The sequence below is a fragment of the Eurosta solidaginis genome, chromosome 3 (assembly GCF_040869045.1).
Source record: "Eurosta solidaginis isolate ZX-2024a chromosome 3, ASM4086904v1, whole genome shotgun sequence".
Classification (NCBI taxonomy): domain Eukaryota; kingdom Metazoa; phylum Arthropoda; class Insecta; order Diptera; family Tephritidae; genus Eurosta; species Eurosta solidaginis.
The window spans coordinates 27,248,231-27,271,231 of record NC_090321.1 but is presented as its reverse complement, the minus strand read 5'-3'; the positions used below and the strand labels follow the sequence as shown (position 1 = coordinate 27,271,231).

General features: G+C 36.5%; 1 long non-coding RNA gene across 1 annotated transcript; it reads left to right on the top strand.

Annotated features, from left to right (window-relative positions):
- Window positions 1-19,550, top strand: LOC137243489 (uncharacterized). The gene is made up of 2 exons (XR_010950543.1): window positions 1-197; window positions 18,909-19,550. It is a non-coding gene; the product is annotated as an uncharacterized lncRNA (long non-coding RNA).
- Window positions 19,551-23,001: the final 3,451 nt, after the last annotated feature.

Genomic DNA, 23,001 nt, shown 5'->3' with positions numbered 1-23,001 from the left:
CTTTAAATGGGCGTGTACGTGTCGACCACCAAAGAGCACGAAAGTACCGCAAGATACTTTGACGCGAAATAGCAGAATATGGCACAGCCAACTTGAGCAAAAAAAAAACAACAACAAATTAAAAAAATAATAATAACAAAAAATTCAACGGTAACGCCTTCAACGTGGTAATAAGAAGAACATGCACAATTATACGCGTAAGTACATATCTATATACACCGTTATTGTATCTACATATTAATATAAGGAGCAAACATTGAAAAATTAAGAAATTACTACAGAGGTAAAGTATAGAGTATAATAATAAATTCAAGTGCTTTGCAGTACAAAGGTTGCACAATGAACGTATGTAAGAAGTACTCCCAAAATCTTAAAAATGAATACTGAGTTGTCTTGGAACAACGCTGAATACTCCAGTTATATGCTCTATCGGTGTAATATCTATAGCGGGACAGAGTACTATCACATCAACAATCTTCTCTTTAACTATATAAACCATCTCTTTAACTGTATTGTGGAACCAACGCCTCTAACGGCCCTCTCATTATGGTCCAGCCCTGTTGAAACAGCAATTTTCCTTGGACTCCCGCTGGAGGATATTGATGACAATTTATGTTCGGTCGCACCTATTGGATGGGCCGAAACTCTGCAACAACAACAACAACAAAAACTATCACATCCTCTGTGTATGGTTGCCATCAATCACTTGATCAGCGACTTCGACCTCCCATCAAACGCAGAGTACATTTCATAAGTGTCTGCGAACAGCAGGAACTCTGATAGATCGGTTGCTTTGAGATATACATATTTGGCCGTATTTCGCAATTCGAAGAAGAGGCTTACCAGGATGCACAAGGTTTGAAATTAGGTTTAGCCTGAACAAAGAGAGGGAAACCTTTCGGAGAAATTCTTCATTGTACTCTTTGTACGTTAAAGTATGTCTTGGTGTACTTAATACCTAATGTCCATTTTTCATTAGCACTAGTTCGGACGTGGTCAATTTACCTATAATGCAAAACTATAGTTTCGTCAGACTGTCTCCCATATTTTCGGTAGGTTTGGTGCAATTTGTAATACTTCTTGCTGAACATACATACATACATAAATGCACACATACACGCAAACGCACAAAGAAAGGCACATCCAAGTGTGTAAATGCCATCATAAATTCCCCCACGCATTATAAAGAAATTAAATTTTTTTTTTTAGCTAAAGCGGCTTTGTGGCTTAAGCATCAGTCTGCTGCCCAAGCGATAAAAATTTTGCACTCTTTCAAAAATTTACTGGCCAAATTTTACAATCGTCTTAGGTCGATCCACTGTGATGCACTTGGGCTTGGTCAATTGCAATGTGTCGCTTTGACTTTACCAAACAATGAGGTAAATACGTAGCAAACGCGCTAAAGGTGTTATAACGCACCTTACTGAGCTGTCTCTGCGTTATTGTTATTGTTTATTTTGAAGTTCACAGATCGCCGATTGAAGACAATTTCATTGAGGGAGAGAGCCATACAAAAACATGACATGATGCAGGCGGCTTACCAACAGCCCACAGGTGTTGACCCAATGCTTGCGCATGCGTACACTCAAGATACGTTGCAACATAGTTTTTGCGTTTTACGGCTACGAAAAAAAAACAACAAAATATACGCTAAGGCAATACCAACCGAACACTTAATATGGGCAGCAACTTAAGTGTGTTGTAAAATGCGCAAATTAAGTTGTAATAAAATTGTAGCAATTAATCAAATATGATGGACACACGGTGCATGTAGCTTACACAAATACACAGATACTAACACTTCCGTATAGCACTTACGCCTCGCATGTTATGGTGTTGTCGTCCTATCTTTCGGTCAGTTGGTCATTTATGCATCGTTGTATGAAATGTCAAGCGATTCGCAAGAATTTAATGGCCCCAAGTCGGGGCAGAATGAGAATCAAGTGCGACAGAACGTCGGTAGAGGGCTTACTAACTATGTCATTTTTATTTCCCAGCACACATAAAAATCATGATGGCTAAAATTATCCTGAAGGGATGCTAAGCTGAAATTGATCCAGAAATTATTCCTATAATAATCCCAAAGTGATGTTGAAATGATCCTGTAGCTGTGTGTTGTTCCGAGTGGGACCCGGGAAAGTCTCAAAATGATTCCGAAAATAATATCGAAGTGATACTATAACAGTCCTAAAATTATTTCGAAACAAGCCCCAAGTTGTGCAGAAATGATACTGATACTGGTTTCTGAAGTGATTGTGAAATTGTTCCAAACTGATACCGAATCTCGTGATGATTCTATAAATATTTCCTTAGTGATCCTGTAACAGTCCTATAATGGGTTTTAAGTAATTCAGAAGTTATATCGAAGTGACGACTTAAATAATGCTGAAGTGATGCAGAATTTGTAAAAAAAATTTTACCAAAATAGACTTGAAATTATTCCAAAAATAATTCCAGAATGAAGCTGAAGTGATCCTGGAGCTGTCCTTAAATAAGTTTGATGATGACTTAAATAATCCTGAAGTGATCCAGAAATTGTTAATAATTTTACCAAAATAGCCTTGAAATTATACCAAAAACAAGTAAGGAAGGTTAAGTTCGGGTGTAACCGAACATTACATACTCAGTTGAGAGCTATGGTGACAACATAAGGGCAAAAACCATGAAGGAAAATGAACCGAGGGAAACCCTGGAATGTGTATCAAATGAAAGGCATTAAAGAGTATTTTATGAGGGAGTGGGCCATAGTTCTATAGGTGGACGCCATTTAGGGATATAGCCATAAAGGTGGATCAGGGTTGACTCTAGAATGCGTTTGTACGATATGGGCATCAAATGAAAGGTGTTAATGAGTATTTTAAAAGGGAGTAATCCTTAGTTTCATAGGTCGTCGCCATAAAGGTGGACCAGGGGTGACCCTAGAATTTGTTTGTACAATATGGGTATCAAAAGAAAGGTGTTAATGAGTATTTTAAAAGGAAGTAATCCTTAGTTTCATAGGTGGTCGCCATAAAGGTGGACCAGGGGTGACCCTAAAATTTGTTTGTACAATATGGGCATCAAACGAAAGGTGTTAATGAGTATTTTAAAAGGGAGTGGGCCTTAGTTCTATAGGCGGACCCCGTTTCGAAATATCGCCGTAAAGGTGGATCAGGGGTGACCCTAGAATTTGTTTGTACAATATGGGTATCAAAAGAAAGGTGTTAATGAGTATTTTAAAAGGGAGTCATCCTCAGTTCCATAGGTTGACGCCGTTTCGAGATATCGCCATAAAGGTGGGCCAGGGGTGACTCTAGAATTCGTTTGTGCAATACGGGTATCAAACGAAAGGAGTTAATGAGTATTTTAAAAGGGAGTGGGCCTTAGTTCTATAGGTGGACGCCTTTTCGAGGTATCGCAATAAAGGTGGACCAAGGGTGACTCTAGAATGAGTTTGTACGATATGGGTATCAAATGAAAGGTGTTAATGAGTATTTCTAAAAGGGAGTGGGCCCTCGTTCTATAGGTGTTCGCCTTTTCGAGATATCGCCATAAAGATGGACCAGGGGTGACTTTAGAATATGTTTGTGCAATACGGGTATCAAACGAAAGGAGTTAATGAGTATTTTAAAAGGGAGTGGGCCTTAGTTCTATAGGTGGACGCCTTTTCGAGGTATCGCAATAAAGGTGGACCAAGGGTGACTCTAGAATGAGTTTGTACGATATGGGTATCAAATTAAAGGTATTAATGAGAGTTTTAAAAGGGAGTGGTGTGAAGGCGTTTTCCAGATATCGACCAAAATGTGGACCAGGGTGACCCAGAACATCATCTGTTGGATACCGCTAATTTATTTATATATGTAATACTTGCCAAGATTTAAAAAAAAAAAAAATAAAAAAGATTTTAAGGGTTTTTTATTTCGCCCTGCAGAACTTTTTCATTTTCTTCTACTTAATATGGTAGGTGTCACAACCCTTTTATAAAGTTTTTTCTAAAGTTATATTTCGCGTCAATAAAACAATCCAATTACCTTACCATGTTTCACCCTTTTTTCGTATTTGGTATAGAATTGTGGCATTTTTTCATTTTTCGTAATTTTCGATATCGAAAAAGAGGGCGTGGTCATAGTCGGATTTCGTTCATTTTTCATACCAAGATAAAGTGGGTTCAAGTAAGCACGTGAACTAAGTTCATTAAAAATATGTCGATTTTTGCTGAAGTTATCGTGTTAACGGCCATGCGGAAGGACAGACGGACGACTTTGTATAAAAACTGGGCGTGGTATCAACCGATTTCGCGCATTTTCACAGAAAACAATTAACATCATAAAATCTATGCCCCTACCAAATTTCAAAAGGATTGGTTAATTTTTGTTCGACTTATGGCGTTAAAAGTATCCTAGACAAATTGAATGAAAAAGGGCGGAGCCCCGCCCATTTTCAAATTTTATTTTATTTTTGTATTTTGTTGCACCATATCATTACTGGAGTTGAATGTTGACATAATTTACTTATATACTGTAAAGATATTAAATTTTTTGTTAAAATTTTACTTTAAAAAAAATTTTTTTAAAAGTGGGCGTGGTCCTTCTCCGATTTTGCTAATTTTTATTAAGCGTACATATAGTAATAGAAGTAACGTTCCTGCCAAATTTCATCATGATATCTTCAACGACTGCCAAATTACAGCTTGCAAAATTTTAAATTCACTTCTTTTAAAAGTGGGCGGTGCCACGCCCATTGTCCAAAATTTTACTAATTTTCTATTCTGCGTCATAAGCTCAACTCATCTACCAAGTTTCGTCGCTTTAGCTGTCTTTTGTAATGAATTATCGCACTTTTCGGTTTTTCGAAATTTTCGATATCGAAAAAGTGAGCGTGGTTATAGTCCGATATCGTTCATTTTAAATAGCGATCTGAGATGAGTGCTCAGGAACCTACATACCAAATTTCATCAAGATACCTCAAAATTTACTCAAGTTATCGTGTTAACGGGCGGACGGACGGACGGACGGACATGGCTCAACCAAATTTTTTTTCGATCCTAATTATTTTGATATATGGAAGTCTATATCTATCTCAATTCCTTTATATATGTACAACCAACCGTTATCCAATCAAATTTAATATACTCTGTGAGCTCTTCTCAACTGAGTATAATAATTCCGAAGTGATGCTGAAGTGAGCTGTCCTTAAATAAGTTTGTATTGTATTGAAATGGTTAAGAAGTTGTCCCGAAATGATACCGAAAGTAAGTTTGATGATGAAACTGTTTCAAATTTATCCCGAAATTATTCCGAAAATAGTTCCAAAGTGATGATGAAATGATCCTGCAGCTCTTTGAAATAAATTTGAAATAGACTCGAACCTATCCAGAAGTTGTCCCGAAATGATACCCCGAATATTCCGACAAAAAAAATGCCGAAGTGATTATGAAATGGTTCTGTCTTTAAATAAATACGAAATATTCTCGATGTGCTTCAGATGTTTTCCGGAAATGATACCAAAATAATCCTGAATTGGTGCTGCATTGTTCGGAATTGATTCCATAATAGTGCCGAAAATAGTCCCGAAGTGATGCTGAAATGATCCTGTAGCTGTTCTTAAATAAGTTTGAAATAGTCTCGAAATGATCCAATTGTTTTCCCGAAATGCTATGTAAAACAATTCTGAAGTGATACTAAAACTGTTCCAAATTCATCCAGAAATTATTCTTAAAATAAGCCAGAAATGATCCTATAACACACCCAAAATGGTTTCGAAATACTTTCGAGAGTATTCAGTAGTGGTCCTGAAATCGCCCCAAATTTCATCGAAATAGTTTCAAAATAATGCTCCTAAAATAACCCCAAAGTGTTCATGAATTCATCCCGAATTCTTTACGAAACACGCCCGAAGAAGTCTCAAAATTGTCCAAGAATATACAAAACAGTTCCGTACCTTTATCAAGTCCATCAATCCCTAACTCATGTGAAAAGGTGGCATTTAGTTCCATATTAGTTGGTATGCAGATCGAACGATCCCAAATGTAAAAGAAAGTATCCGATCGAACTCGAATTTAAGCCGATTTCGAAACCGAACTATATATTCGTGTTTTCTGACGTTCGGCCGAATCCGCTCTTTGACTTTATTTTGAAACTGGATTTTACATAAATTTCGTAGAAACTTGGGAAACAAATTTATATAATTTGACAGCTGTTGGATCGAATTATGGAGTCTTTAAATTAAGCTGCAAAATAAATATTTACAAAAGTTTGACTGATCAGCCAAAATTTAGGTCGAAACCTAACCTAACCCGAAGTGCACCTACAAAGCGGAACTTTTCGCTAAACGAACTTGAACCCAATATTTGGTTGGATACCAGTAAAAATGTACGAACTCTCCAGGGCTCAATATTCGACTCGCTTATGGTCAAAAATTTTAATTTGGAAATATCCAAGAATAAGCACATATTGGAATCGCCAAAGAGTCGAATACTAGACGCGCTCATGATAGTGGACATGCCTAGGCACACATTCTAGACCAGAGGTGCACAACGTCAACAGAGCTTCAAATGCCATCGCAACATTTTTGTGGTGGTATGTGTGCACTAGGAATATGGCGAAGGCAAATTTGAGCATAGAATATACGCAATAGAGATGCTTACTGCTTGAAGTACAAGCTCTCTGGACAACTCTGTTCTGCGACGTATCGCCGTGATAATATGATCAGTAAAAGCGAATCAATCTCGAAATCGATGCGAACCAGTTGTGCTTACTGGGTTGGTTGCGAGTTCTTTAATGCACATTCCTGTGGGTTTGTCACACATATGTATATATATTTGGGTTTATCTACCCATAAACCATACAAAACATTTCTGTTAAATTTTGAGTCGGTTGTGTTTGTTGATTATCAGTTTTTTTTTTTTGCAGTTAACACCTTTGTAGCGGTTCATATGTGCGGCTTTTTTTGTGGCTATGCTTTGCATACGTTCATGCGCTGTCTTTGTGACAAATTAACGTCATTCATCATTGGAATGTACCGCTGTGACACCGCGACACCGAAACACCATGCAACGCATGACACATTGCTTGTAATTCAAAGTCATCAGAGAGTACTTGCTTATAACCATAAGCGTCTGTAGAGTTTATTATGTTGTTCGTCATACTATATTGTTGCACAAAATCCAGACATAGGTAGATATATATGTACATATGTTGCAAGTCATGTGATGTCAGTTATATATTATTTCGAAAGCACACTTGTCATATGAGCTCAGATCAAAGATTTCGTCTGATTGTTAAAAGATGCTTAAGAATTTTCACCAATTTGTCATACTCCATCGAAAATTTACACTTCAGGCTAAGCTTTTGACAGTTTTGTTAGCGTAAGCATAATTTTTTTTTCATAGCACATTTCTTAGAAACTCGACTTGGTATTATTATAGATATGCATCGCTACAAAATGATCTTTCAGGAATCAGTGTAAATTGGTATAATGACTTTATTCGCTTAAGCTTGCGGTACTGTAGGGAATTTATATGCAGCTTGGGTGGTTTTTAGATGACATTCAAAATTAGTTTTAATTTTTCTGTTTCCTCTACAAATACCTCAAAGAAGTACAAACGTCTAGGGCATCTTCCAAGTATAGTTGGGCATAACTATAAACTAAGCAGTAGTAGTATTGAAAATTTGGTGCACTGTGCCCAACTATGTTATAGGGCTTAGCGCTGAATCATCTAAATTTTCAAAAACATTTTTTCTTTTTTAATATACCCCCCTGCCATTCCGAGAAGCATGCATTTCACAGATGATTTCGTTAATATTTTATTGGTAAAAGCTTGCCAAAAGTTTTGTGGACTGCCGATTGTGTGCAGGCGATTGACAATTAGCTGCTTATCAATTCGAGCTGTTGCGACTTACCCCTATGTGAGCATCAAGCCATGGCATATTGTTGCTACCCTGCTCAAATAACTATTATAAATTGTCAGGAAAATAAAGTAAAGCACTTGAGGCTTTTTGGATTTTCGACCAGATCAAACCAACATGAGCTAGGCCCATTGAAGGGACAGATCGACGAAAACTTATTTCAATTGCTGGACTCCTTTAGATGTCATATAGTGTATCGCATTTGGAGATACTTGAAAACTCCTATATATAGATTAGCTACGAGCTCCTCTTTAGAGAAAAAAACGTGAGAGCTGAGACGCCGGCTCATTTCAAGACAAGCCTTTATTGATATGCTCAATAGCAGAGGTGCACAGCACAAGCAGAGCTTCGAAAGCATAAGCACACTTTTTGTAGTAGTGTGTGTGTTAAACGAGACTGACGATTTGAGTTTCAGCACGAAATTTACGCATGAGATATTTACTGCTTGAGGTGCGACCGAAAACCATTGTGAATGATGACAAAGTGTGATCTCTTCTGCATAAACGTCAAAATTCCAAAGTGATTGGATCACCTGATTCGTATTTGACTATCGCTGTCTCATTCTGTATCTCTTTCTATCACCCGCTGAAGATAGGCGCCGCCATATTGAAAAGCCTGTCAAAACGCTGAAAAGTAGCCATATTGAACAGCCTGTCAGGCAGTTGACAGATAAGAGATCACATTTTGTCATCATTCACAATGCCGAAAACTGCTTCTCTGATTTATTTGATGAATCACAGCCGCTGTGCTCAAACCACATATAGGTGCAGACGAATGAATATGCGGCACTTAACGACAGAGTTGTTCTCAAGAGCTTCGGAACACTATTCGGACTTCAACTAATCGTTGTGTGAGCGCAGCCTACGAAACTTAATGTTGTGCACCTCTGCTCCACGAAACTACTTAGGGTACCTCTATCTCATCAATGGGGATTATAGTATGGTCTTATATAAAAAAATTTTGGAAAGAGTGTTTCACAAAAATCATATCTTTTAGCCGATTTCATTCGAATTGATAATATATAACGCTTTTTGATACAAAAAAGAAGTTTCCATATCCGTGTTGAACAGCAAAAAATACAGGATGAAGTGAAACTATAGGAGGAAAGATGGAAGACATTAAATGAAATGAAAGAAGTAATTCCCTGCAAAAATCGCGAGTACTCCATGCATGCATTTATAGAGTACTCGCTATGGACTAAGCGAGTGTTCCAAAATTAACCACAATTCATACAAAAAATATGGTCCAAGTAACATTGCGATATCCTAGGACTGGGCCATATACTCCAGCTCCGCATTACATCAGAGTAATCCATGGAGCACCCACAGTTTAATAAACATCGTGTAGTGATTACAATCGTTAGGAACGAGCAATGATCGGCTTACAATATGTTCGTGTAGAAACATGAGTTGGTCCATTGCTGCATTACAGTGGAGTATAATGGTAAGTACTCCAGTGGACCACATGATCCAACGATTTTTGCAGGGTTAGAGATAATAGTGAGGTCTATAACGTGAAGAGAAAAGGGAGTAAGCAAGGCAGTAACTCTACTATTATTTAAAATACGATGGTGGCGGCTAGATGAGAGACAGAGAGATAAATGTAGTTTAGAGCGGGGATAGGAAAGAAGACAGAAAGGTACTTTGACATTCTTCCGCTAATTTGCTCTCGCAATTGACAGCAGTCTCTGCAGACATGAATAGCTCGAATTCGCTATTAATGAGATGCGGTATTTTGAATGCTATTCTTTGCTACTGTGGTTAGAATTTAGATTGAACATTTACTCAGCTGTCTTAGGTCGATGATGTGTGATCGTTCGTGGTCTGAAGTGTTTGACCTCGCTCGCAATTGCTTCCGAACGTTTAAAGATTAGGATTACCTTGGTTTGGGAACACATCAATATCTACGATCCGATTATGGTTTGCTTTAGTGTATTTGGATTACTTCTGGCTATCTGTGGTCTGCTTTTGTGCAGATGGGCATCGATTCAGCTAAGCAAAAACATTATTTTGTAGAGTAGCGATAGTCTTTTAGCGAGATTCGCATGGAATGTGGTTTACAGAAAAAAATAAGTTCAGTCAAGGTCATTTATACTTGTTAAATGGACCTCAGAAGGTTCATTGTTGTACGTCACAACATGATCGGAAGCCCTTCCTACTGGAACTGCGGTAAAGATGATTGGATAGAGCGATCGATTCACTTCATGCTTAACTGTCTACGTTTTGTTAGAACGACCCCGAATTACTCGGGCTGCAACGGATCTCCGCAGGATTTAACCAAGTTCAATTTCAGTCATGTCCGAATTAAAGTTGACCTCGGTGTTGTTGGTTTTTTTTTTTTTTTTTTTGTTTTCACAATGGACATCAAAAATTTTAAAAAGAAGTTCTTTCAATTAGAAGAAACTTTTTCTAAGCGGGGTTGCTCCTCGGCAGCGTATGGCAAGCACTCCGAGTGTATTTCTTTCATAAAAAGCTCTCAGTGAAAACTCATCTGTTTTGCAGATGTCGTTCGGAGTCAGCATAAAACATGTAGGTCCCGTCACGCCAATTTGTAGGAAAAATTAAAAAAGAAGCACGACGCATATTGGGGAGAAGCTCTGCCTAAAATCTCTTCGGAGGTTATCGCGCCTTACATTTATTTATTTTATTTACTCTACAAAATAGTTTATATATTCGTAAGAAAAATCTAGTATGAATAATCTCGAATATACTGTGGGAATTCTTTGAGTAGCGCATTGAAGATTGCCTCCGCTTTAAATTGAATAAGCGACAATAATAACACTTTAATTAGTCAGCCAAACACAGATATTTAACGTTTCAATTAGCATGTCATTTGTTACTCAATTAACAACAGCAACAACAACAACACAGTCAATATGTAAGTATTGCTATTGCAAACCTCAATCGTAGGTAGACTGTGGTATTTATTTAGTTAATCTGGTACACAGTAGCTGGATAGCTGCGAGCTGTGAAGATTAACATATGTTAATTAACGGTTCATTATGCGGCATTTCTTAACATTTTTCAACTGACAATAAACAAGAGGAAATCGTTAATTATAGCTTAAACAAGACACTGCGACACTAAAAATGTATACAAATAATTGAGTAGTTACAAGAAATTTATATATTTTTTAATATATTCGACAAATTAAAGAAATAATAAAAATCAACTTTTATTTGCGGTCAAGCGATGTTGTTGCTACAGCAGCGAACACTGGCAGTTTTTTTCCAATTTCGTTGATTAAATTCTTTTTTATTAAATCAGTTGAGCAGAGCTCACAGAGTATATTAACTTTGATTGGATAACGGTTGGTTGTACAGGTATAAAGGGATCGAGATAGATATAGACTTCCATATATCAAAATCATCAGTATCAAAAAAAAAAATTTGATTGAGCCATGTCCGTTCGTCCGTCCGTTAACACGATAACTTGAGTAAATTTTGAGGTATCTTGATGAAACTTGACATGTACGTTCCTGGGCACTCATCTCAGATCGCTATTTAAAATAAACAATATCGGACTATAACCACGCCCACTTTTTCGATATCGAAAATTTCGAAAAACCGAAAAAGTGCGATAATTCATTACCAAAGACGGATAAAGCGATGAAGCTTGGTAGGTAAGTTGAACTTATGACGCAGTATAGAAAATTAGTAAAATGTTGTACAATGGGCGTGGCACCGCCCCCTTTTAAAAGAAGGTAATTTAAAAGTTTTGGAAGCATTAATTTGGCAGTCGTTGAAGATATCATAATGAAATTTGGCAGGAACGTTACTACTATTACTATATGTATGTTTAATAAAAATTAGCAAAATCGGAGAACAACCACGCCCACTTAAAAAAAAAATTTTTTTAAATAAAATTTTAACAAAAAATCTTTACAGTATATATGTAAATTGTGTCAATATTCAACTCCAATAATGATATGGTGCAACAAAATACAAAAATAAAAGAAAATTTCAAATTGGCGTGGCTCCGCCCTTTTTCATTTAATTTGTCTAGGATAATTTTAATGCCATAAGTCGAAAAAAAATTTACCAATCCTTGTGAAATGTGGTAGGGGCTTAGATCCTAGGACGATAACGGTTTTTTGTGGAAAAGGGCGAAATCGGTTGAAGTCACGCCCAGTTTTTATACACAGTCGACCGCCTGTCCTTCCGCTCGGCCGTTAACATGATAACTTGAGCAAAAATCGATATATCTATACTAAATTCAGTTCACGTACTTATCTGAACGCACTTTGTATTGGTATAAAAAAATGCCGAAGTCCGACTATGACCACGCACACTTTTTCGATATCGAAAATTACGAAAAATGAAAAAAATACCATAATTCTATACCATGTACGAAAAAAAGGGATGAAACATGGTAATTGGATTGGTTTATTCACGTAAAATATAACTTTAGAAAAAAACTTTGTAAAATGGGCGTGACACCTACAATATTAAGAAGAATGAAATGAAAAAATGCTGCAGGGCGAAATCAAAAGCCCTTGGAATCTTGGCAGGAATGCTATTTGTGCTATTACATATATAAATAAATTAGGGGTACCCAACAGAAGATGTTCTGGGTCACTCTGGTTCACATTTTGGTCGATATCTCGAAAACGCCTTCACATATACAACTACCACCACTCCCTTTTAAAACCCTTTATTACTTTAATTTGATACCCATATCGTACAAACACATTCTAGAATTACCCCTGGTCTACCTATAGTCCTTTTAAATAGTCATTATCACCTTTCCTTTGATACCCATATTGTACAAACGCATTCTAGAGTCAACCCTGATCCACCTTTGTAACGATATCTCGAAAAAGCGTCCACCTATAGAACTAAGGCCCACCCCTTTTTAAATAATCATTAACACCTTTCATTTGATGCCCATATCGTACAAACAAATTCTAGAGTCACCCCTGGTCCACCTTCATTGAGATATCTCGAAAAGGCGTCCACCTATAGAACTAAGGGCCACGCCCTTTTAAAATACTCATTAACACCTTTCATTTGATTCCCATATCGTGCAAAAAAAATCTAGAGTTACCCCCGGTCCACCTTTATGGCCATATCGTGAAAAGGCATCCACCTATAAAACTAAGGCCCACTCCCTTTTAAAACACTCATTAACTCCTTTCGTTTGATAAACTTGTCATACAAAAACATTCCAGAGTTACCCTAGGTTCATTTTCCTACATGGTTATTTTGTCACCATAGCTCTCAACTGAGTATGTAATGTTCGGTTACACCCGAACTTAGCCTTCCTTACTTGTTTGCGATAAATTTAAAACAAAAACGGTTGTGAACTTTATAACTGAAACTAATCGCAAAAACGTGCTTTATGCACTGACCGGGATATTAAAGCCTCAATGCGAGACTCTCTGCTTCCTTGAATGGCAACCCACTAAAATCTAGCATTCCACGGCCCGCGCATTTCGCCGTATCTGGAACCGCGTTTAGCAATACTTCGGGTACGGGTGCATGCTACGTTTGCTACATGGGTACTCTCACGCTAATGGACTAGGCCTTCATCTCCTCGTTTGCTGAGAAGTATATGCCTCACACATGTGCTGACTGTATCCCAAATTTTTCCCCGGCAGGTCGTGTTATTGATGACACTGTTCGGGGATAGGTCTTCAAGTATCTCTTCTACCCTTCTTTGCCATTTGGCATAGTGCTCGCATTCGAATAAGATGTGGCTTACGTCGTCTAATTTTTCACAGTACAACTAGTCTGTTGAGGCTGCACGGCCTGATATCTTAACCTCTCTTTGCCCGTGGCTGCTTTCGTATATTGTATACTGGTCTTGCAAGTTGTTCTCAGAATTTCTAGCAGGTGTTGAGTTACTCTGAAATAAAAGCATTATTGACGCCTAGTATGATCAGCAAGACCACCGGTCTTGCTCAATGGGACGCAGTCTCAACTTTCTTGATTGCGTTTATCACTCCTGCAATGGCGTTCATTGCAGAGTGACTTCCCCGAAAGCCACGCTATCGATGAGTCATTGCTCTTTTGTTCTCGTGAACCGTTGTTTCAGAAGGCTCTGCATAAGTTTTCCTGCATTGTCCAGCATACATATTGGGCGGAAAGACGACGAAGTATGGGGTCTTGCTTTTCGTAATTAGAACTATCCTAGCTATCTTTTATCTGGTGGAAAAATTCTTGCTTCTTGCGCAGCGCCATTTTGAGCTCATATTCGCGAAACTATTTCACATTGTTGTCTTCTCTGGTGACGTGCACATCCTCTATAGGTGGTTGGGTGGAAACGAGAACTTACACAATGTGTCTCCTGTATTCCCTTTACATTATTTCATATCCTTGTCCCCAGGAATCTCGATCCACTTAATCGCAAAGGCCTCTCCAGCATCTAAAACTTTCATCACTCTTTTGTACGTTTCCGACTTTTCGAGAGCCTCAGGCTCCGTTATCGTTACCAGGTATATACTCCATGATTTTCTACCCAGCAGCGATTAGCAGCAGACTTTCTGAAATCATGGGTATATCGGAGATCGAGGATCCAAAGCTCGGCGCTTAGAATAAAAAATTGTAAAAAAAAAACAAAACAAATGTAGAGAGACCTATAACTTGTACTTTGGCACACTAAAGTTCATTGGGCTGTAAAACTGTATATTGAAGAAATTCAGAAAGCTCCACATAAAATGTTCTAAATTTACGAAATATTTTTTCGAGTTTATCGCAGACAACTTAGATATCGGATTGCATAGTTTAAGTAACAAGATTCCTAGAAGTTTTATCGTGAGTTGTCAAAAAATAGAAAAAAAGAATTTTACAGACTATGGTTGATAAAAATTTCTGCTTCTATTTTCGTGCTCACTGCTGTATATTATCTAAAAAGAAATGCATGATGCTGTTTAGGAAATTGGTTAATTAGAGGTTTGTAATAAAAAAGCAGAATTATTAAGAAAGGTAATAAATTTAAGCATTGAAACCGTGAAATCGTTTTAGACACAATACATACAAAAAAGTAATTAAATTAAAATTTGTAAAAAACATGAAAGCAAAATTGTTTGTTTTTATTAAACAGGTCACCGAAAAATTAGCACAGCTTGTCAGTTAAATAATTTAATTTAATATTGCTGACCGGTTTGGCATGACAAATTAGCTTCTATGAATTTAAAAGCTGCACTCAGCTGACAAGGCGCAATTATAATATGAATTTTAATTGAAACTTTTGCGATATTTTGGGAATCGTATGTTGGCTTAGTGTAGATTTGTTAGATTGATGAAGCATCTCGCAGCAATGGGTATCATGTTTTAATCTCAAAACTGGTCTCACGAGTACGATGTGTGTTTACGGTTTCAACTTGGTTTAACGTTAATCTGCATTTAAACAAATATAAGCTATGAAATTTACAGTTGCTGTCAGTTATCTATGATGTGCAAGCTTGTGTTCTTCTTCATATCTAATTCCAGCAGAGCTTCAAATGCAAACGAAACTTTTTTTGTATTAGTAGTGTAGTACAAGGAGAATATTTAAGCATAGAACCGACGAATGTCATATTTTCGCTTGAAGTACAAGCGAAAACAGATTCAATGCTTCCTGTTCTGAAACTTCTTCGTTGCGTTCACACGACATGTAGGTGAAAGCCAATCGTTTTTCAAAGCTCTACGAAGCTCTTGAGTGTATCTCTGATATATGATAAACTGTGAAGAACTTTGACTACTAAAGGCCGCGACACAATAAATTTTTTCATATAGATGTGTTAAGCGCAATCTTGTGTATTCCAGTATCAACGCCACAATCAACCAAGATGTTGCGTTTAAAAAATGAAGGACAAGGTACAAAATTTCACGAAGCACAGTTATAAACATTCTCCCCATACAACAAAAATATTTCCTAACATATTTTGTGTCGTTTTCATTTGCTATATTGCAGTGTTTAATTGCGAAAAATGTTAGAAGTTACCAACTAGTGGGAAAAATTATTTCACTTGCAAAGTGTGCCAGCATCCTTAGCCAAAGCAAATGTCAAATTCTTCTTCTTATGCTTTGCTTGCTACAAAAGTTCCAAGTTGGCTACTTTTCCATGTCAGATTGCGCCAGTGTCGCTCAATCTACCGTTCTGCACAAAAATACGTGCAATCTATCCATAATACATAAGATTGAGTTAAACGCATCTATGTGAAAAACTGCTTATGTGACGAGGCTTTAAGGAACGAGGGTAAGCAGCAAAAACAATACCATTATAGGAATTTGAATAAATTTAAATAAAAAACAAGTAAAGGTGTCTAAGTTCGGGTGTAACCGAACATTATATAATCAGCGTGAGCTTCAATTGGACATTTCATTTCAGAAAAATTAGTTTTCTACATAACACGTGTCATCGCCCGTTTAAAAAAATATCTCCCCATTTCCTCTTAAACTAAAACTTGATAAGTGAAATATCATTGATTCAAAACTACTTTTTGCTAAGTTATAACTTATTATTCTAATCTACGACCCTTTTATACTTTTTTTTGTATCTAAGTTGCCGTGGTGAAAATATGTGTACATAATTTAACTAAGATATGTTAATTTTTCTTCGAGTTATGGCTCCCCAAACATAGCAAATTGCTTAGTCATAAAAGGGGCGGTGGCCACACCCATTTTCAAAAATTTTAGTATTTTAAAATTTAATGTTATAATTCAATTTATAAAGTAAAATTCTATTAATAGAAAGCCCTTTTTTGCTAAGATATAGCTTATTTTATTCGTCCACGACCCTTTTAAAAATCGTTTATATAAAAGTGGGCGTGGTCCTTAAGCGATTTCGTTCATTTGTTAAATTGATTTTATCAGAAGTGGGCGGTGCCACGCCCATTTAAAATTTTTTTTTCAAATTTTTATCAAGTCTCAATATCAGTCCACACTTCAAATTTCAATATTCTAGGTGTATGATTTACTTAATATTCAGGTTTTTTGTGCTTTCCAAAATGTTATATATATAAAAAGTGGGCGTGGTTATCATCCGATTTCGCTCATTTTCAATACGAAACTATGCTGGGTCCAGATAAGCTCGTGTACCAAATGTGGCAAAGATATCTCAATATTTACTCAAGTTATCGTGTTGACGGGCAGACGGACAGACGGACGGACATGGCTCAATCAATTTTTTTTTCGATACTGATGATTTTGATATATGGTAGTCTATATCTATCTCGATTCCTTTATACCTGTACAAGCAACCATTATCCAATCAAAGTTAATGTATTCTGTGTGCAAAGCACGCTGAGTACAACAATCTTGTCTACAAGTGCTGCTTTGGACTGAATAAATAAGTAAAGTGTTCCCCGATAAAAGCAATTAAGCTTCTCATCTTATCTGTATCGAAGTAAAGCTCGTATTTGGACAGGGTTATGAAAAGATGTGAACTTGATGGAGGAGTTTTCCAGAGAAGTATTTAAGTTTTGTCCGTGGTGTTGTGGGGTTTAATGGTGAGCTGTATGTGCTTTACGCAAATATGAACAAAATGCAAGGAACAAAAGGCGAAAGACTCTTTTCTGCAACCGTCTTTGAAAACAGATTAAGGGCGACCTCCTTTGAGTTGGGAGAATTAGGCGCAGAATGTATTTGTACTTCCTTGATTCTCCCAAATAACGTTAGTTATCTCGCGTGACTTGTTACGCAGCGGTAATTAATGCTAACGATGCCCGGCGGAGGCTATCATTTCATTCCCGTGGAAAGTAACTTCAAGCAAGAAGATTCTTCAAGAAAAGTTTTTAAAAACGGCATAACCACTCGGCATTAATTTGGCAAAGCTTCAGATATTTCAGTTATTCAAAGCTTTTCAAGAATAACTCATCCACCAATTTAAGAACTTCCTGTTACAGCTTCTGTCTGATTTTTCAATGCTGATGTAATTCTCAGCTCCTCTTAAAAATTCGCTTCAAGTCATCAAAAGCACTGCACAATAGATGCAATGGCTGAAGTTAAAGGCACAGCCCAAAAATCCGTAACCGTGAGCCACCAAACAAGCTCGACCAAGCTTTTACTACGTACCGTAATATGTACTAAATATCTTGAGTAGCTATTTGTCAGAACGGTATCTAACGTATAAAGCTACTCAAGCTTAAATAAAGTTGAAGGGTTGCCGGTATGCAGTGCTGTTCTCAATCTGCTGCATAAAAACTGTTTCCTTTGCTTATGCATACCACAAAACCCTTTTCTTGATGCTTCCGCAGAGCATATGACAGCTCTCATAGTATTCCGCGACATGCAGCTGCCACAAACAGACTCATGACTGATACGGGTCTTCAGATAATGACAGCTTAAATTAAGATCATCATCATGACGACTAAGACTAACAAAGTGAATTACAATAGTGCCGCTATGAATTCATTGAGCTTATCGCATGATAAAGATGTGCTGGTAGCTGCTGCAATACAAGAGAGCAAGTAATTAGTCCCTATCCAAAAGATATTGAAGCAACCATAATAAGAGGTCAACTACTACTTGACCAAGTTCTCGAAGACAGGTTCTTTGGTAACTATATAATGCAATGAGAACTATTTAAAACCCCAATTATGCATATTGTGAAGATACAGAAAGGTTCTAACATACACTATTGCCTGCGAAAAAAACAGACGGTAAAGATTAGAAAATCGATGTTTACACTATTAAAGTTCTAGTAACTATACAGTGCATAGAGCGCCCTTACGCACCTTATGTAGCACTAAGCCAGGTCCCAGGAATGCGACTGCGACAAACCTCTAAACCGTAAAAGGTACGCCATTACTTAGCGAAGTGAGTTCTAAGGTTGTCGAAAAGGTATAAGTCCTTGGATTGACAGAGTCACATTAATCCGCATAAGACATTAAGACTCCTTAGAAGGAGTCAGTAATTTTTACATTTTTGTTGCAGAAGGGGAATTAGTAACAAAGTTAAATACAACTTTCTTAGAATATGTCTCACCCCATTACAACATGCACAAAATATTCGACCCCATAAGAAATAAATTTATAGTACTTTGAACTCAAACTCTTTTCAACGATTAATTATTTTCATATTCTTTCTTTCTTCTACAGTACGACTCCTGCAAAGGAAATTCTTACATTGACTCAACTATGGTATTACTCAAAATATTCAGTTACGAAAAACTCAAATAATAATAAATTCTCGAGAGGATCAGTTTGCAGCACTCCATGGGATCACAATTAAAATAAAGAGGAATAAAGGAAAAAAAAAACAACTTAATATAGTCCGTAATACAAATCATACTATCAACGCGTAAAATAGTTAATTGTCAGCGCCAGGCTTTGTGCTCGGTAACAGAGGCAAACAAATTGTCATAAGTCAAATGTTGAAATATGAGACTTTTGAAATGTTAAAATTTGGAAGACAAAGTCACGGCAGCAAGCAACGAGCGAGATGCAGAGGGGGAAGTGGAATGCATTTGAATCATTGACTTGAGTATATGAAAATCTGTAAATGCGAACAACACAATGAAACGAAGAAAAAAAATAAAAAAAAAATTATGAAAAACTTTGGGAACATAGAATAGCCCTAAAAACAGAATAACTCAAAAGTAAAAATTTAACATATATTTTTGTACTCTTCATATAAAAATCAAAAATAGTATATACAAGAAAAAAATTTAAAATATAATACTTAGAGTGTGATTTCTTTTATACACGATTAAAAATTTGAGCCTAATCAATGTTCCAAAATATTTTTGTACTAAACAAGAAATCTTTCGACTTACTCCTGTGTGTTCTTTTTTTTAATTTTAATGGGTTAACATTTTGATTATGTCTCAAAAATAAGCCTACGATATCAGAATTTTCACAAAATAAAACTAAAAAGTCTTATACATTTCTGCGTTTAAAACAAAACAAAAAAACTGATCCCAAAACTTCACATCTCGTATGAAATGTATAGTTATTTTGACCAGTACGCCATCTAGCGGAACTTTTCTTAATATCTCAACCCAAATACCACCTATCGCAAGTTTTTCCCTGAATTTGGTTAGGTTGAACTGACCGCTTCATGAGGACCTCCCATATACTGAATGAGTCCCTATCAAAAACCAGGACCTATGTTATAAAATAACTCCGTCCTCTTGGCAAATACTAGAAGCTTCCTAGAACTTAAGCCACTTGCTGCTTCTAGATCTTACAGCTGAATCACTCCTAATAGCTGGAGTCTTAGCCTGGCAAGCGCAGGGCACGAGCACAGAACGTGCTCGATCGTTTCCTCCTCCAACCCGCACTAACTAGATCTGCTCTCACTGACCAAGCCTAATTCAAAGGCATATAGCTCCAGAAGGCAGCTACCAGCTCTATAGCAATATTCTCTAATTTTGAACTGAAATTCGCGGAAAAATATGAAACGGAGTAAAAACCTGTTGAGCAGGGCTGCCATCTAATCGTGATCTCTTCCAAATCACTTGACGACAATTTCCAACTCACTTGACGACACTATTACAGAATCATTCAAATATTGTTTTTGAAATGATTTCGGTTTTATTTCGGAATTAGTTTCAGAATCGAAGCGACTTTATCAGAAATCTTTAAAAGATTGTTTTCGATTTGATTTCGATGTATTTTGTCAGCAAATTGTGTTCGATTCGGGATTATTTTTAGGATCAACTCGGCACTATTTCAAGATCATTTCACGACTGTTTAGAGAACGTTTCGCAATACTTTTCAAGACCAATTTGGTACAATTACAGTATCATTCTGTTATCCGGAGATATTTTGGAATACTTTTGGAACACTTCATCGTAATTTATTTGCTGTATTAAAATTTATGAGGTATTGTCTCACTAACTTTTTAAATTGAAAATAAACACAGCAGCAAACAGAAAAAAAGCAGTGACAATTTTTTTCTAAATTTTGCAAATCAAAATTCCTTTGAATTTGGAAATTAAAACAATGCAAACCAAATGCAAAAACATTTTCGAAAAAATTTGAAAAAGTTTCGAGATTTTTATGTCGAGCTTGGAGTATGAAGTCTTATAATTGAATCAATTTAAGTCTAGCGCAGTGCCAGGTATAAATAAACAAATAAATGTAAGGCTCGCTAAACTCCGAAAAGATTTTAGGTCGAGCTTCTTTTCCAATTTGCGTCGTGCTCGTTTTAATTGTTCCTGCACATTGTCGGGACGGGACCTACTTGTTTTATGCCAACCCGAACGGCGTCTGCAAGGCAGATGAGTTTTCACTGAGACCTTTTCATGGCGGAAATACACTCGGAGTGCTTGCCAAATACTGCCGAGGTGCGGCCGCGCTTATAAAATACCCATTGATTTTTGAGAATTTTTTCCAAAGGATTTTCTTCCATTAAAAAATCTGTATGGAGGAAAGTTTAAAACACCCTTCGTTTTTTCCGAAATATGAAATCAAATCGAATTTTAAGCAACCTTTTACTTGTATTTTGTGAGACTAAAATTGATGAGCTAAAACACTGTATGCTCAAAAATAATTAGAAAATTTAATAAAAATTTAGATGTCCCAAAAATTTCCTTGAATTTTCGAATTTTTTCAAAAAAGCTTTTGAAATGGGTTTACATCGTTTCAGCTACAAAATTCAGAGAATTTTCTTCTTTAAATATGGGAATATTAAACAAGAAGTATTTAACTGACAAAATTTGATACAAATTGCCACAGATATTTTTCTGAACGCTACTGTAAATACTGCTGTAATATTTATCGAAAATCGGACCCACAACATGCCTCGCGTTCCAATGAACAGTGATCCAGATACCGATACAAATTTAGCATGCAAATGCAACAATAAATTTGTCCATATGGTTCACATTGTTTTTGCATTTGCATGTTAAATTTCTCTCCGTATCTGGATCACGCTTCATTGGAACACCATAATGGTGTTTGTTCACGCTAAGTAGGGCAAATTTCGAAGCAAAATTACAAATTCAATTTGCTTAGGAGTTGGCATGAAATATTGAGCTTAAATTTGGGCGTTCAGTTATCTTAGGGTTTTGTTACGCAGAGCAGCTGCGGCGAAGCTTCTTTTCTGTGATTTTTTTCTCATATTATCGTTATCAGTTTAGATATGTCAAAAATATTTTTTTATTTTTTGTTTATGATTGAGAAATTCACGCCGCGTTTTGTCGCCGCAAACCCATGATTTTCCAATGTGGGGACATTAATTAAGAAATTTTTTTTATCTTTAAAAAATTTTGAAAATAAATACAACTACTGACTTACTACAAACGTAGATCCTTTGTAGCTGATAAGCGCATCGTTTGGAATGCTTCAGCGCAGATAAAAATAAACCAAAATTTATTTTAAATATGATATGATATTCATAACTGGTTATAAGGGCTATAATATAAAAAAATGTTTCAAGATTGTCAACCCACGATTACGCCAAATGCTGGACCAATTCAACGCTGCATCCCTGCAACGTAGAAAACGAAGTCAGTCGACAGCAAATCATAAATTTCTTAAAGCAGACCTTCCCATGGGACAAGCGCTACTAATAAAACAACAAACATACATAAAATATTTTTTCAAGCCGATGCAGCACGCCGTGTCTCTTTTTTTTTTCAATTATACTTAAGTGTTTTTTTAGCGGTGTACTGTGACCATTGCCTGCTGCGCATGCGCGTCATGTGATGAGAGTTCTGTAACATGATCTTTGTGAAAATAAAAATTTTAAATTGAATAAAAAGTGTTATGAAAACACAAAAAACAAATAATTTTGAAGGAAATAAGTTTTGATTTTTGTAGACGCTGAAAATTATTTTGGCGCTGGCTGTAGATGCCTACATCTTGTCGACAGTGCTTGTCTTCAATGCATGTCTCCACATAAATTGTCATTAAGAATATAAACAAAGAGTGCGTATTGTGACAAAAGGGTTATGAGCAAAGTTGTTTTTTGTAACAAAAAAGAAAAGATGATATTTGTCAAAAGCAGCGCAAATGTTCTGCTAGCGTAGCGTTTAATGTGGCGGGTATGGGTATGAGCCCGCCTGGACTGTAGCTACCAACTTACTGCTCTGGTCAACTTGCGCACATTTATTATTATTTTGGTACGAGTTTTTTTTTTTTGGAACTATTTGACTTCTTTGGTGTCTATGCGCCTTTTGGGTCATCCGCTAATAATTTTATCCCAATTTTGTGTACCTTTTTGTGGTTTTTGTTCCCATATTTA